The sequence below is a fragment of the Anolis carolinensis genome, chromosome 4 (genome assembly GCF_035594765.1).
Source record: "Anolis carolinensis isolate JA03-04 chromosome 4, rAnoCar3.1.pri, whole genome shotgun sequence".
Classification (NCBI taxonomy): domain Eukaryota; kingdom Metazoa; phylum Chordata; class Lepidosauria; order Squamata; family Dactyloidae; genus Anolis; species Anolis carolinensis.
In genome coordinates this window covers 128,400,623-128,415,903 of record NC_085844.1, presented here as the reverse complement: position 1 = coordinate 128,415,903, position 15,281 = coordinate 128,400,623, and the positions used below count along the sequence as shown (strand labels likewise).

At 40.4% G+C, this 15,281-nt stretch overlaps 1 long non-coding RNA gene across 1 annotated transcript; it reads left to right on the top strand.

Annotated features, from left to right (window-relative positions):
* Window positions 1-624: 624 nt before the first annotated feature.
* Window positions 625-10,650, top strand: LOC103278596 (uncharacterized). Its single transcript, XR_506191.3, has 3 exons — window positions 625-1,155; window positions 1,406-1,544; window positions 9,952-10,650. It is a non-coding gene; the product is annotated as an uncharacterized LOC103278596 (long non-coding RNA).
* The last annotated feature ends 4,631 nt before the right edge of the window (window positions 10,651-15,281 follow it).

The window sequence follows — 15,281 nt, the reverse complement described above, 5'->3', positions numbered from 1 at the left end:
CCGTTTATGTTGGATAAGTGAGACTCTACTGTAGCTCAAACTGGACATATTCTATTGAGAGAGTTGTATTTTGTCCTTTTTGCTGACTGATAGCCCCATGCATGTGTGCATCTTGGGATCAGTGGGTACTTACTTATGACTAATAAACAAAGATATAGAATGGGGCAGAGCAAGGGAATGAAGATATTAAGAAGGCCATAAAAGAGGACATATTGTAGTGATAGGAAAGATACATTTTATTTAGAAAAGTTGATAATGAGTTGCCTTTGCGGATCCCAGCAGTAGACTTGGTTCAAAGCAAACCTTTAAGAACATTTTGAGAAACGTTTGGAGGATTTTGCAAGGAATTTCTGAAATATTATGTCACTCTGGCCAGTCCTAAGCCAGAATTCTAACACAAAGTAACCAAAAAGAAATGAATGGCACAGCAAGGGATGCCATGCGTAACTTTTTAACAATTTCATGTAACTTCAATGGGTTACTTTCCTCTCATTATAATAAATGACAGGAAAAGATACTTTTAAAAAGTAAATTTTCTCTCCCTACAATTGTCTGTCATTTATTCTGCTAAGTAGTTTAGCTTAAATCCTTGTATTTTATGCTCCCAATAATTCTGTAAAGCAGATTATTTTTAGAGCATGATTTAGAAATGTTATTAGGAGGGACTGCAATTTCCAGAATCCCTCAGGCAACATAATCATTGTCCAGCTTGTTTGGTGTGTTTAGGGAGTTTGTAGAACAAAACATAACTTTCCTAAACTTTGGTTTAGAGATAGTGAATGGTGCAATCTCAGCCAATAAACTCAATGGCCACACAGGCCTCCCTACTTGACACAGAGCACTTGATCTATTATAATATCATGGTAATTTCAAATATATTCAAAAATAGAACATTACTTAAAGTGGAGGTTGATGCATGGGAAATCAAATGATTCAAAGAAGACCTATAAGGAAGATAAGGGTAAGTGTGTCTGGGATAGTAATTATAGACTGAACTGTAAGCCAGCTTTAAACTCCCAGTTCAAATCTTCCCTCAGCTATAAAACCACTGGATGGCCTACAGTAAACCACTATCTTTCTGCCTCAGCCACCCACCTGAACTATGAAGATAAGCATGGCGGGTTGCCTTACAGCATTATTTTAAGGATTACTGAGGTAATGTATGTGGAGCACCAGGAAAAATTGGGAATTGTGCTTTTTTTAAAAAAAAAAAAACTTTTAAGTACTGCTCTGCTGAGCTGGAATGAGCAAGGTATGAAAGAGTTTTTCAGAATCACTGCCTCCCCCTGCTGATTTTGTTATCCTTTTAAAGAAAGTCTTGTGTGAGCAGTTGGGGTGTGCCTAACATTGCAGAACTCCATTCTATTTTCATCATGTTTTCATTCTGTCTTCATTCTATTTTCAGGTGCCCCATGCCCCATACTGTTTTCGGAAAGATTCTTCCCGAAACGGAAACAGAACCCAGGGTTCCAAATTATGAATCTGAATGCCTGTTGTACTAGAGTCCTGAAACACCTTTTCACCACAAACCACACTCTGTCCAGGTAATCCAGTAAGTAGAAGTTTATGTAAAGAAAAGTGTGTGTGTGTGTGTGTGTGTGTGTGTGTGTGTGTGTGTGTGTGTATATATATATATATATATATATATATATATATATATATATACATATATATATATATATATACACACACACACACACACACATACATACAGAGCCGGTCCAATAATGAGGCGAATTAAGCGGTCTGCTTTGAGACTGCTTTTTCTGTTGATTTGTTGTAAAACATGATGTTTTGGTGCTTAATTTGTAAAATCTTAATGTAGTTTGATGTTTAATAGGCTTTTCCTTAATCCCTCCTTATTATCCAACATTTTCGCTTATCCAATGCTTTTATTTTTCAGTGATTGGTTTGGTTGGGGGGGGGGGGCAAAATTCTGTCCGCCTACACTTGAAAAATACCTAGGGCCGGCTCTGTATATATATGTGTATACACACGCACACATACACACATCTACATAAACAAAATAGCATGAATCCAAGGCAGGCAACCTATGCCACATATGAACTAGAAGCAAGAACACACTTAGAAACTTGAATACATGAATTCCAAAAGCATAGGATCAAAAACCAAGAACTGTTCACCTGTATACAACATTGCTCTCACAAAGGATTGTACCAGCAGGAACCACTTTAAAAGGCCTTGTTCCTGCCCATAACATTATTTCTCACACACCTGCTTTTCCTCTCCTTATCTCTAATTTTCTGGGAAAGGCAAGTCTGCCTTTCTTGCATGTTCTGCCTCCGCAATTCTAATCACCTTGACCTAGACCAGGGGTCCTCAAACTTTTTAAGTGGAGGGCCGGTTCATGGTCCCTCAGGCTGTTGAGAGGCCGAATTATCATTTGAAAAAAAATACGAACAAATTCCTATGCACACTGCACATGTCTTATTTGTAGTGCAAAAAAAAAAAAAAAAAACACCCCTATTTATTTATTTACTACATTTATACCCCACCCTCTCTCACCCCGAAGGGAACTCAGAGTATGTAGGTACATACAATATATTATATTATTGGCATAGCACAATGTTAGCATTATATATTACTATATTGTCCTATACCACTATACCGTAATATTATTAGTAACATTACATTTAATATATAATATATAATTAATATTATTATATTATATAATTATTAGTATTATATTGTATTAATTATAATATTAGTATCAATATTATATGTATACACAATATATTCAATTATTACCATAGCACAGTATTAGTAAATGAAAGAACAATACAATATTTAAAAATAAAAACAATTTTAACCAACATAAACCTATCAGGATTTCAATAGGAAGTGTGGGCCTGCTTCTGGCCAATGAAATAGTCAAGTTAAGTAGGATTGTTGGTATTGTGTGCCTTCAAGTCATTTCAGACTTTGGGTGAGGTGAAGTCTAAAACTAAGAGCGGGGGCCAGGTAAATGACCTTGGAGGGCCGCATCCAGCCCCCGGGCCTTAGTTTGGGGACCCCTGACCTAGACAAGCATTCATCTCCCACATTTCTCTCAACCTACACTTCTGGCAGGTTTCCATGAAAATTGATATTGCTTTTTTCAGTCTCGTGGGAACTACCAAGAGATTCCAAAACAACTCTCTCTGGGCCACTTCTATCTCTTCTGAGCTCTCTGAATCTATCCCAGCATCCCCTTCCTCATTTTCTGAGCAGTCAGAATCTGATCAGGCTACAACAATGCCCCCCAATCCCTGGACTCTTCCTTAAAAAAGAACCGGGGGGGGGGGCAAACTACCTTGATATTCTGGGTTATATGGATGTGTGGAAGGGCTCTGTGAGACAGGAAAGAATTGAGAAGAGCACTGGTGATGATAACTATCAAATGTTTTTTTTAAGTGTTTCATTTTTGAAAAATGTGATATAAAAACCTTAGTTCAGGAAGTTTGAAAATGATATTTGCAATTTTGGGCAGGTCAACTGTGTTGAGGCCAGGGGTTAAAAACAATAAAAAGGGCTTTCAAGGTTATGCCCATAGCAAAAGGAAAAACAAGGAAATGGTTGGGCCGCTGTGTAAAACTGATGCTCATAGGGGACAGAGAAAGGTAGAGCTGCTCAACACCTTCTTTGCCCAAGTCTTCTCCCAAAAGAGAAACACTGTTCATTTCAACTCAGTAGAGCAGTACTTAAAATAAAAAAATACTGCTCCACTTTCTAGACTGGCTATGAGCTCAAAATCCATGCTTGTTATAAATTTTTAAGATACTTTAATTGAATTAAATATTATTTTATGCTAAGGTATAGCTGTACCAAAAAGTAACAGAGTGTGTTAAAATTCCCTTTTTAATTAACTGTTATTAACTTGAGGCTTTTAAAATAATTTAATTTCCTTTACTGCTCTAATGGAGTTTAAATATTACTGTCTTCTAATTCCTCTATGGCCAAGAAGAGGAATTGCATGTGTTTGCATTGGGATCCCTCCAGACCAGGGGTCCTCAAACTTTTAAAGCAAAAGGATGGTTCACAGTCCCTCAGACTGTTGGGGGGCAGACTATAGTTCGAAAAAACATGAATGAATTTCTACGCACACTACACATATCTTATTACAGTGCAAAAAATCCCACGAAAGAACAATACAATATTTAAAATTAAGAACAATTTTTACCAAGATAAACTTTCCAGTATTTGTGAGAAGTGTGGGCCTGCTTTTGGCTGATCTGAGAGTCAAGTTAGTTAGGATTGATGTTGTGTGCCTTCAAGTCGTTTCAGACTTAGGATAACCCTAAGTATAAAATTTAGGGCGGAGACCAGGTAAATTACTTTGGAGGGCCTCATCTGGCCTGTGGATCTTAGTTTGGGGAGCCCTGCTCCAGACAAACTGAATCTGATATAAAATTTAGGCCTGTGACTCTACTATAATTATTACGTTTCTTCTCTTATATGTTTTTAACATCTTTTGCCTAATGAAGAAACCAGTGGAACTTCAAACTCCTGCATTATGCATTTTGTGTATTTTGGTTGGCCAATAAAGGTATCATTTTCTAGAGGATCTGGGATTTTGTTGTATCTAAACTTGTTTGTTTCTTTGGAACAGTACTTTGTGAAAGCTGCACAATAATCAGCTTTAAGATTTTTGGAAGCAGGTAAAACTATGAATCTTGGTAGAATGATTATTCCTGCATCACAGAGATTTAAAGTTGGCTAATAATAATAATAATAATCATCATCATCATCATCATCATCATCATCATCATCATCATAGTGCAGTTTTCTGGCATTGTATATTTCTGCCGCTTCTATGACTGTTCATTTGTATTTTGATTACGTAGCGCACTTGTCGATGGATGTCCAGAATCAGCAGCATCCACCGTGGTCCTTTTTATCCTGGGCGATGACTGAGCCAGTATAGACTTCGTTTTGGTTTGATTCTCCATAATGCTAATGGGTTAGGTGCCCTTAGTTCTGCTCCTCAGCTGAGGTCTCTCTGACTTGGTTGGACCTGCTGGTAGTTACACTACCACCAGCACAGCCGTCAGTCATCATTGGAGCAGTTAAGCCCCCCCTCCCCCCACCACCACCACCACGTCAAGGTGGCACCTGTGGGCAGAGGACTCTTACAAGTAAAACAAGCAGTCCAAGAAGAATAACATGCCCTGGCAGAATATGTAAAGCAAAGAGAAGAACCTGCTTTGATTGAAGTCAAAAATCAGAAACTCCTCAAAACACAGCAGACAAAGAAACAGTACAAGAAAACCGCACTACAAACTAGAGCTGACAGCTGGCACAACAAAACATTGCATGGAAAGTTCCTTGACAAAATTGAAGGAAAAGCTGATAAGGAGAAGACCTGGCTATGGCTCACGAATGGGACACTGAAGAAGGAAACAGAAGGTGTGATCCTTGCAGCCCAAGAGCAAGCCATCAGAACAAATGCAATTAAGGCCAAGATCGAAAAATCAGCTGATGACCCAAAATGCAGGCTGTGCAAGGAAGCTGACGAAACCATTGATCATATCCTCAGCTGCTGTAAGAAAATCACACAGACAGACTACAAACAGGCAGGCCTGTAGCGGGGGGGGGGGGGGGGGGGGGTTAGGGGTTCAAACACACCCCCCCCCCCCCCGAAATTTTTCAGGTTATAAAAAAAACCTGGTTTACTCATGAATTTTAACTGGTTAACCAAATCCCCATGCTAAGTCTATGAGACACAAAACATTAAGAGTCCCTCCAGGCACTATTTCAAGCAGATATTGACAGGTTTGTAGCGGGGAGGGGTGTGTGCTAGGGGTTAAACCCCCCCCCCCCCCGAAATTTTCAAAACCCCTCCCGAAATTTTTTTCTGGCTACGGCCCTGCAAATAGGCACAAATATGTGGCCCAAATGATTCATTGGAACTTATGCCTCAAGTACCACCTCCCAGCAGTAAAGAACTGGTGGGATCACAAACCTGCAAAAGTATTGGAAAATGAGCACGCAAAGATACTGTGGGACTTCCGAATCCAGACTGACAAAGTTCTGGAACACAACACACCAGATATCACAGTTGTGGAGAAGAAAAAGGTTTGGATCATTGATGTTGCCATCCCAGGTGACAGTCGCATTGACGAAAAACAACAGGAAAAACTCAGCTGCTATCAAGACCTCAAAATTGAACTTCAAAGACTCTGGCAGAAACCAGCGCAGGTGGTCCCGGTGGTGATGGGCACATTGGGTGCCATGCCAAGAGATCTCAGCCGGCATTTGGAAACAATAGACATTGACAAAATCACGATCTGCCAACTGCAAAAGGCCACCCTACTGGGATCTGCACGCATCATCCGAAAATACATCACACAGTCCTAGACACTTGGGAAGTGTTCGACTTGTGATTTTGTGATACGAAATCCAGCATATCTATCTTGTTTGCTGTGACATAATAAAATAATAATAATAATAATTTTATTTTTATATCCCACCCCGTCTCCCCGAAGGGACGCAGGGCGTCTTACATGGGGCCAAGCCCAGGCCAAACAGGCAATACAAAACACAACAATAAAACAAATCAATCAACAATAAAACAAATCATAAAACTAATGAGATCACATAAAATAGACATACTTTGATAAAATCCTGGGTTGGCTCCTAAAAGGAACTGGGCCAAAGAAAGTGTCAGTAGTGTCAGATACAATCGGGGGGGGGGGGGGGGGGGCATTAACAAAACTGTGCAGAACCAGTTTCCTTCGTTTCATCCATTATTTTGTTACTTTAGTTACCTTCGGGTGCACATAATGGGAAGATCCCTCCCTATATGAAAATCAGCTCGCCACGAAAGCAAGCGGGTGCTGATCCTGGCTCCTCACCTGCTTTTCGTGAACATGTGGAGCTCCATGCCTCCTTGCCTTGAAAAGTGTGTGTGTGTGTGTGTGTGTGGCATGCAGGCCCAAAATGCATGCTCGTCTGCTTGCAGCCAAGCGCCTCTTCTAGAGTAAGAATAAGAACTTGCCTCCTTGCCTTGGAAAGAGTTTGTGTGTGTGTGTATGGCATGCAGGCCCAGAAAGCCCACACACCTGCCTGCAGTCAAGCAACTCTTCCAGAGTAAGAATGAGAACTTTCCGCCTTGTCTTGGAAAGAGTGTGTGTGTGTGTGTGTGTGTGTGTGTGTGTGTGTGTGTGTGTATGGCATGCAGGCCCAAAAGCCCACATGCCTGCCTGCAGCCAGGCACCTCTTCTAGAATAAGAATGAGAACTTGCTTCTTTGTCTTGGAAAGAGAGAGAGGGTGTGTGGTGTGCAGGCCCGAAAGCAGACACACCTGCCTGCAGCCGAGCACCTCCTCTAGAGTAGAAACAAGTAAGAAACCTTCTTAAAGCGAGCGCCTGCCTGCATCTGAGCATCTCTTCTCTAGAGTAAAACAGCTTCAATGTCTAAAATGACCAGAAAGGGAACCTGTGAAGACCCCTCCCCCCATAATGGATGGGTAATGGGATCTTTCAGCACCCCAGAGCAAAAACAGATATCTGACCTCCCAATTTCAGGTGGCTCTAAGAAATCGGGGCCTCCACTGAAAGCCAGAACATGAAACGGGTCAAGGTTTACCCTGAAAGCACAACCCTATTGGCTAGTTAAAGATTATTTTGATTCCTAAAAATATTTGGTTAATTCTTTCCACTATTCAAGGCTCTAGATACATCATTATTAATTTCAGCTACCCTGCATTTCTATGTCAGCTGGTTTTTCCTTTTTCTTCAGTCTCCTTCAATGACAGCATGAGTTCAACTTTCAAAGTAGATTGCACTCCATTAGCACAATAGCAGGAAGGAGAAAGACAAGCTATAATCCCTCCCAGGCTGATTTTACACTGCCCGTTACCCCAGGATATGATCCCAGATTATCTGCTTTGAACTGGATTATATGAGTCTCTGCTGCCATATAATCTGGAATAAGTAGATAATCTGGGATCAGATCCTGGGATATAGGACAGTGTAGAAGGGCCCCCAGCTAGCTGATGCAAAAGCAAATTACTGCAATCTTTTGTTTCAAAGATGATATAAGTTCTTTATAATGCATATGCCATGAAAATAGAAGAGCAATTTTCCATCATAGAAAGAAAAAACTACAGTAGCTTCATCTAGATATTATAAGAGTATATGCAAATATTTCAAGAAGGCCAGAGCTTCCTTCCTTGGAAAGGCAGAAACAAAAGGCTTGAGAGGAGTCTGTCAGAAGTACCTTTAGTATGGTATGCTTTGGCACTGTGTTAGCAGTTGAGCCTCATAACCTCTGAGATCAATTTCAGCTATAGTTATAATTAGTTCTTCTGGTGCGATGTAGTGAGATGTTGCCAGAGTAGATAATTACCCTGATTTGGAGTATGACGTTGTGTGGCTATTAATGCTCAGCTGTATTATCAACTGAGTAGCAATTCTCCTAAAATGTTCCTCCGCACAGGTCACAGCACAAAATGTTTTGGTCTCATCATCTGTGTCCAGTTGCTCTGGAGGTACAAGCACAAACATTTAAGTGTTTACTTTTGCTATAGCTATCACTAGCTGCTGAGAAATGGCATGAATGGCACCGCAAAATAGTTTTTAGGTATACATGCATTTTACAAACAGTACAGCCTTACTTTTCATGAAATTCCATTATATTTATAGATATAATTATAATGCTCTGAATCATGTACTGATATTATCAAGCCCAGAAGCATATTCTCTTTAAAAGGAGTCATTTTCTAAGCAGAATTTACTCAGCTTGAGTCATTTTTTAAATGTTGCCCTACATACAGTATCTGAGTGTGTTGGTTTAGTAATGAAGGATGGTTGGATTACGAAGTGGGGGTTTTTTTTTTGATAAAGCTGGTACATGACAGACTTCATTAAAGTTCAGATGAATAAAAAACACATGCAACATCTCTGCCAAATGCTCCCTAGGAAATTTCCTAATTAATGAGTTGATTCCAAATCAAGCTGAGCGGAGTTCACCCATCGGGCCCACCTACTGTTACTGGGTTTCTCTGGTTTCTCATATCTTGGAGGAAGAAATTTGGGAGTATGAGAAGATTAAGGAATACTCTGATAGGCAGGACAGGGCAAGCGGGAACTACACTGCATGACACAATGGGGAATAAGCCTAATATTTCAAAAGGAGCTCAGCTGATTGGTCTAAAAGTGAGGCTTTGTTTTACTTTCAATCTTTCTCTGCTTTTCAAAGTCTTCTTATCCCCCTCTTAGAAAAACACAGAATCAAATGAGCCTGCCAACTCTGGAATTGCACTGACTAGACGCGTAGTTAAGACGGACTCCTCCTTCATGTCCTTTTCCTTACACAAAATGTGATTTCTTTCTACTGGAAAGGTTTGATTCACACAATACCTTTGTGGTTTCCTACCCATGTGATCTTCACAGTGCTTTGGAAAGTTAATTTTGGGCTTCATCTTTCAATGTCTCCCAGCCAAAGTGATCACTGGGGATTCAATGGTCCAAAAATAACTTTCCCAAGCCCTAGTGTTATACATGCTGGGAAGCTCCTCTGTAAGACCTTCAACAATTTTTGCTACTGTTGAAACTGGAAAATATACCTTCAATCTGTACTGTGTGTTTTTTTCAAAAAGGTTTAAAGTCATTTTTACAGGGGCCAGTGGTCTGTGTGATAGAGGTCAAACATTTAATGGATTCATCTGTTTTAGCACCTGGCCATGTTCTGTCTTCGTTTATCAAGTCTTCCCTTCTATGATTTTAGAAATATGAACCAGACTGACAATGGATTGGGCTAAAAAAAACATTAAAAAATAGTAAATAATGACCTCTTCACACATTGTTTTCTCTGCCAATTAAGAAACAACCATCCACAGAGCCCATCGGATGATGTATGGTCATTTATTGGGGTCCAAGTCAGTCCCTGTTTCTGAAGCCAAATGATTCTGAACTTGAAAGGCAAGTGATTTTATTTTTGTTTCCCCAGGTAGAGATGCTTTAAAATGGCAAATGACAATGGAGTGGGAATCCTATTTGTCCAATTGCAATCATGATGATGATGTCTTCGTGTGAGCAGTCCTGGGATGCCCAGTAATGCTCCTTTGCTTCTGCTATTACCATTTGAACACCACAGAAGAAGGATTGGTAATTTATGTTCTTACCATTTCCTAAATTGAACAATTTTGAAATTATGCTAATTTCTAAAGGAAGCGGAATGGACAAAAAATGTGTGATGGGGATAAGGATAAACATTTGTTTAATTTCACAATGGGGCATCCTGAAGTACCCTATCCCCCCACTCCTGCCTGCTTTTCTACTCTCGTGGGATGAAGCCCTAAGTGTATAAAATATGTTTCCTGGATTTTTTTAATATATCTTTAATCGATGGAAAAGGAACAACTTGGTGTTTTTGATACATGACTGAGACTTGTCCATTAAACTCTGCCCCCCTCCCCCATCCCAACTGACACTAGGAGGACAATATGCATTTCCTGTTATTTGTTTTAATAATACACTGGCACATATTCAATCCAAAAAGCCAGTACAAAACCTATATATACAGTAGAGTCTAACTTATCCAACACTTGCTTATCCAACGTTCTGGATTATCCAACGCATTTTTGTAGTCAGTGTTTTCAATACATCATGATATTTTGGTGCTAAATTCGTAAATACAGTAATTACTACATAGTATTACTGTGTATTGAACTACCTTTTCTGTCAAATTTGTTGTATAACATAATGTTTTGGTGCTTAATTTGTAAAATCATAACCGAATTTGATGTTTAATAGGCTTTTCCTTAATCTCTCCTTATTATCCATCATATTCGCTTATCCAACGTTCTGCCAGCACGTTTACGTTGGATAAGCGAGAATCTACTGTAGATAGATAGATAGATAGTCCTTTTTGTTACAGTGAGAAGCTAATCTCTAGCTAAGCCAATCAATTTTGCCTTAAGAGGAAATCTTTCTTAATTCCTATAGTCTTAGAACTTCATTGCATGGGCTTTCAGCCCCATTCTAGAATGCTGCCGAAAAACAGCCAGGATGGAGCCTGCTGAAACCCATCATATGACTCAGGGCTACTCAGTGTGCACGATGTCTCAGCAGTGTGCTAAGTGACAGCCATGGGCGACTACCTGTGTTCTCATTCACCAAGTCAGGGACAGTGTGGGATCAAGCCAGGGCCAGACGGATTTCAGCATGGGATGGTAAGAGGATGATGCGGGGCATTGCCCAATGATTTACCCTGCTACCCGATGGATTTACCATACTACCCCAAGGATGTTCCTGCTGTGTTTTGGCTTAATACTAATAATAATAATAATAATTTTATTTTTGTACCCCGCCACCATCTCCCCAGAGGAACTCGGGGCGGCTTATAGATATAAAACCAGCATACAGTATACAGTTTTACAAAAACACACAAATAAATTTAAAAGGCATTAAAAATCACAATCATTATAAAACACATGAAAAACACAGCAATAAAAACATAAAATGAGCTGGGCAAAGTGCACTGAACAAGAAGGAAGTTAAGGTGCTACAAGGTCATGGGAAGAGCCTTAAACTGGGGTGAACTCTGAGGCTATGTCAAGGAGTTAACCAACAGGTACAACTGATCAGAAGAACCTGCTGGTACCAGGGTTTAGCAAACAGTGAGCGGTACTTCTTCAAAGGCCTGTTTGAAGAGCCAGGTTTTCAGGCTCTTCCTGAACACTTCCAAGGTGGCAGCTTGCCTAATTTCCCTGGGGAGCGCGTTCCAGAGCCGGGGGGCCGCCACGGAGAAGGCCCTCTCCCTCGTCCCCACCAACCGCACTTGTGACAGAGGCGGAAGCGAGAGGAGGGCCTCCCCCGACGAACGAAGAGATCGTGCGGGTTCATAGGGGGAGATGCGGTCAGAAAGGTAAGTGGGTCCCAAATCATTCAGGGCTTTGTAGGTCAACACCTGCACCTTGAATTGGGTCCGGAAGGTGAATGGCAGCCAGTGGAGCTCCTTAAAAATGGGAGTAGACCTCCATGTGATTAAGACCTCCATGTGATTAGGTTCTAAGTTAGAATTTGAAACAAATGTTAGTTTTGGACTACAGTTTCCAGAATCCTCCATAATATGGTATCTATGAGATTCTTATAGTCCAAAATGCAGAGCCAATGTGATGGAGTGGAATGCCTAATTTAGCTGTAAAAAGGTGTGATCTTGGGCAGGTCACCGTTTCTCTTAGCCTGGCGGGAAAGGCAATATGCACACTCTCTGAACAAATCTTGCCAAGAATATCAGTTAAGGTCACCATAAGTGAAAAAATTACTTGAAGGCAAACAACAAAAAGCAGTTTTCATTGTCTCTGGTCTCAGAACACATATTTCTGTCCTCTTTATAGGATACCAATTTCCACCAAACCCCAACTTTCAAGTTCAATCAGTTTTTTTTTACTTCGCTGTGAGTTTCCAGCCTACCTCAACCACTTTATGCTTTCGCAGCTCCTATATGATGTCACCACTTCTCAGCTCCTGGTGTCTGTCCCACAGTCTCCTGAAACATCAATAACAACATATACAGATGGCTCAAGTTGTGCATCACCAGAATGCAGGGGAAGAAAACAACACCTCCGCACACTCATCCACAAGAAGTTTCAACAGCTAAAATGGCTGTTCCTTTTCAATAGCAGGTTATTATTATTATTTCTTTGCCGAGAAACTGTGGTTTAGAGGTTGGCAAATGAATGTTTTTCATCCATAAAACACACATCATCAATTGATCTGCTGTTATGGAATACATAACAGCGAAAATCATCCAAGCTTCTTTCCAGTGGTGTTTTATTCCATTTCTTCTCTAAGTGCTGAACTAGACAAACAGACATCAATTAAGCTGCAATGGCCTCATTACGGTGGCATTCTCCCAAAGTATCCTTTTATCCCTCCAGCAATCTTTCGAATTGAAACTCACATCCTCTTGTAATGGTTGCATTCTTGCACCCACATTTTTGGTTGCCATAGCAACAGCATTCTTGAGGGAGGATGAGGAGCTACTATTTTATTTTATTTTATTATTGTACAATAAAAGAGATTTTCAAAACTGCAGTTCTTTCTCAAAAGAAATAAAGAATCATCAGACAAAAAAACACACACAATTGCAAGCCGTACATGGGCATTTGACTTTCTCATTGTTCTCATGATGTGGCCTTGGATCTCATGTAGGAAGAAGCATGGGGAAATTTGAAGTCAAGAAAAACTAATAGATAAGCCACCCCCACCCCAACACACAAAAAATGTTAGGAGGTGGTAGGGCAAACCTGGGAACCTTTGGATAGGTGTATAGTATGTTTTGCTTCTAGAATTAGTTCACCCAAAGTCATTGAAACACTCTAGGTAGGAAAAGTAATAAGAAGCTTTCTGGTTCCACTGGGTTGCTGTGAGTCTTTTGGGCTGTATGGCCATGTTCCAGAAGCTGTCTCTCCTGACGTTTTGCCCACAACTGTGGCTGGCATCCTCAGAGGTTGTGAGGTATCTCACAACCTCTGAGGATGCCTGCCACAGATGTGGGTGAAACGTCAGGAGAGAAATATTCTGAATCATGTCCATACAGTCCGAAAGACTCACAGCAACCCAATGATTCCAACCACAAAAGCCTTTGACAATACAGTTCTGGTTCTAGTTAAGAATTCTTCTGAAACTCTGGAATGTTCCGACTTTGACTGTTTTTCCTTAGCTTCTGACTTGCTATTTATTTTGATCTTCTTGTTAGCTTCTCTATCTTCCCTGCTGGTTTGTCTTTTGATCCTGACTTCATGGTATCTCACTCCCAGCTCACATCAGGCTGTTGTCCACAAACCACAAGATGTCCACAAGATGTAGCAAACAGGCAATGGTGTAAAAGCCAGCAGAAAGTTTAGAAAACATTTTTTAAAAAAATTATAACTCTCATGACACCTTAGTAAGTACAGTCAGTGGTGGGGGATTCTGGAAGAAGCAGTCTTCAAAAAGTAATATTCAGATATTTTGAATGAAATACACTTTAAAAGTAGACTAGATAGATCATAACACTGGTGGTCAAGGCAGAGCTCAGATATCGGTTCTTTGTAAAAAAAAAAAAAAAATGAGCCAAGTATAGCCAGATATGGAATGAGGGCATAATACATCTTCCCCATTTGCTTAAACTCTTTCTGCTCTTTCTTGTCCTCCAGAAGTGATTCCTTCAGAGCAAAGAGTATGTTCCAACCTTTCTAGAGTAGGGCTTCTTAGTCTTTTCCATCTATGACTCCTTTTTACCCAATACATTTTTGCACAACCACAATCTATATATAAAAGTAAAAAAAATATGTATGCACATACATATGTATGTATCTCAAAATCTCCTACATTTGATGAATCTAGACCAAACTTGGTACACATACCCTCTGCTGTCCAACCTGGGGTTGGTATGTGTACCAAATTTGGTCAAGATCTATCAAGTCTGTTTGGATACATTTTGCATACATTTTTTCACTTTATCTATATCTATATTTGATACTGAATCTTCAATATTTTTCATGCCATGCTGGCATGCTTGGTTTACAACAGTGATTCTCAACCTGTGGGCTCCCAGGTGTTTTGGCCTATACAACGGTTGATCCCAAATGCCGACCACCCGGTTACATCACAATATAACCTTGCTGCCACCAAACTAATTGTATTGGTCTATGACCACACTATTCACTCTTCCCTGTCCCACTGGCCCACTGACCACTAGAGTCAGTTCACAGAGCCACTCACAAATGAAGGGAAACTCTGACTTAAAGAATGATGACTATTATGCAGATACGCCTAGAACTTTTCCTACACACTAGCCTGGCAAGGTAGGCCCATTCTGTTACATTCTACAACTTCCAGAAATCCCAGCTAGTTTACCAGCTGTTAGGATTTCTGAGCATTGAAGGCCAAAACATCTGGGGATCCACACATTGAGAACCACTGGTTTACAGCCTCAAGTAGCAGCTTAAGCATTTGCTGCATGTAATTTGTAACAGATTCAAATCAATGTCTGAAACAGCCACTAGGAGGCAAGCTACACAATTTTTTGTGATACTCTAATTCAGTTAAAGGTAAATGTTTCTTCTTGACATTAAGTCTAATCGAGTCTGACTCTGGAGGGTGGTGCTCATCTCCATTTCTAAGTCGAAGAGCCAGCCTTGTCCGTAGATGCATCCTAGGTCATGTAGCTGGCATGACTGAATGAAGCGCCATTACATTCCTGCTGAAGCGGTACCTATTGATCTACTCACATTTGCACGTTTTCGAATTGCTAGGTTGGCAGAAGCTGGAGCTAACATTGGGAGCTCA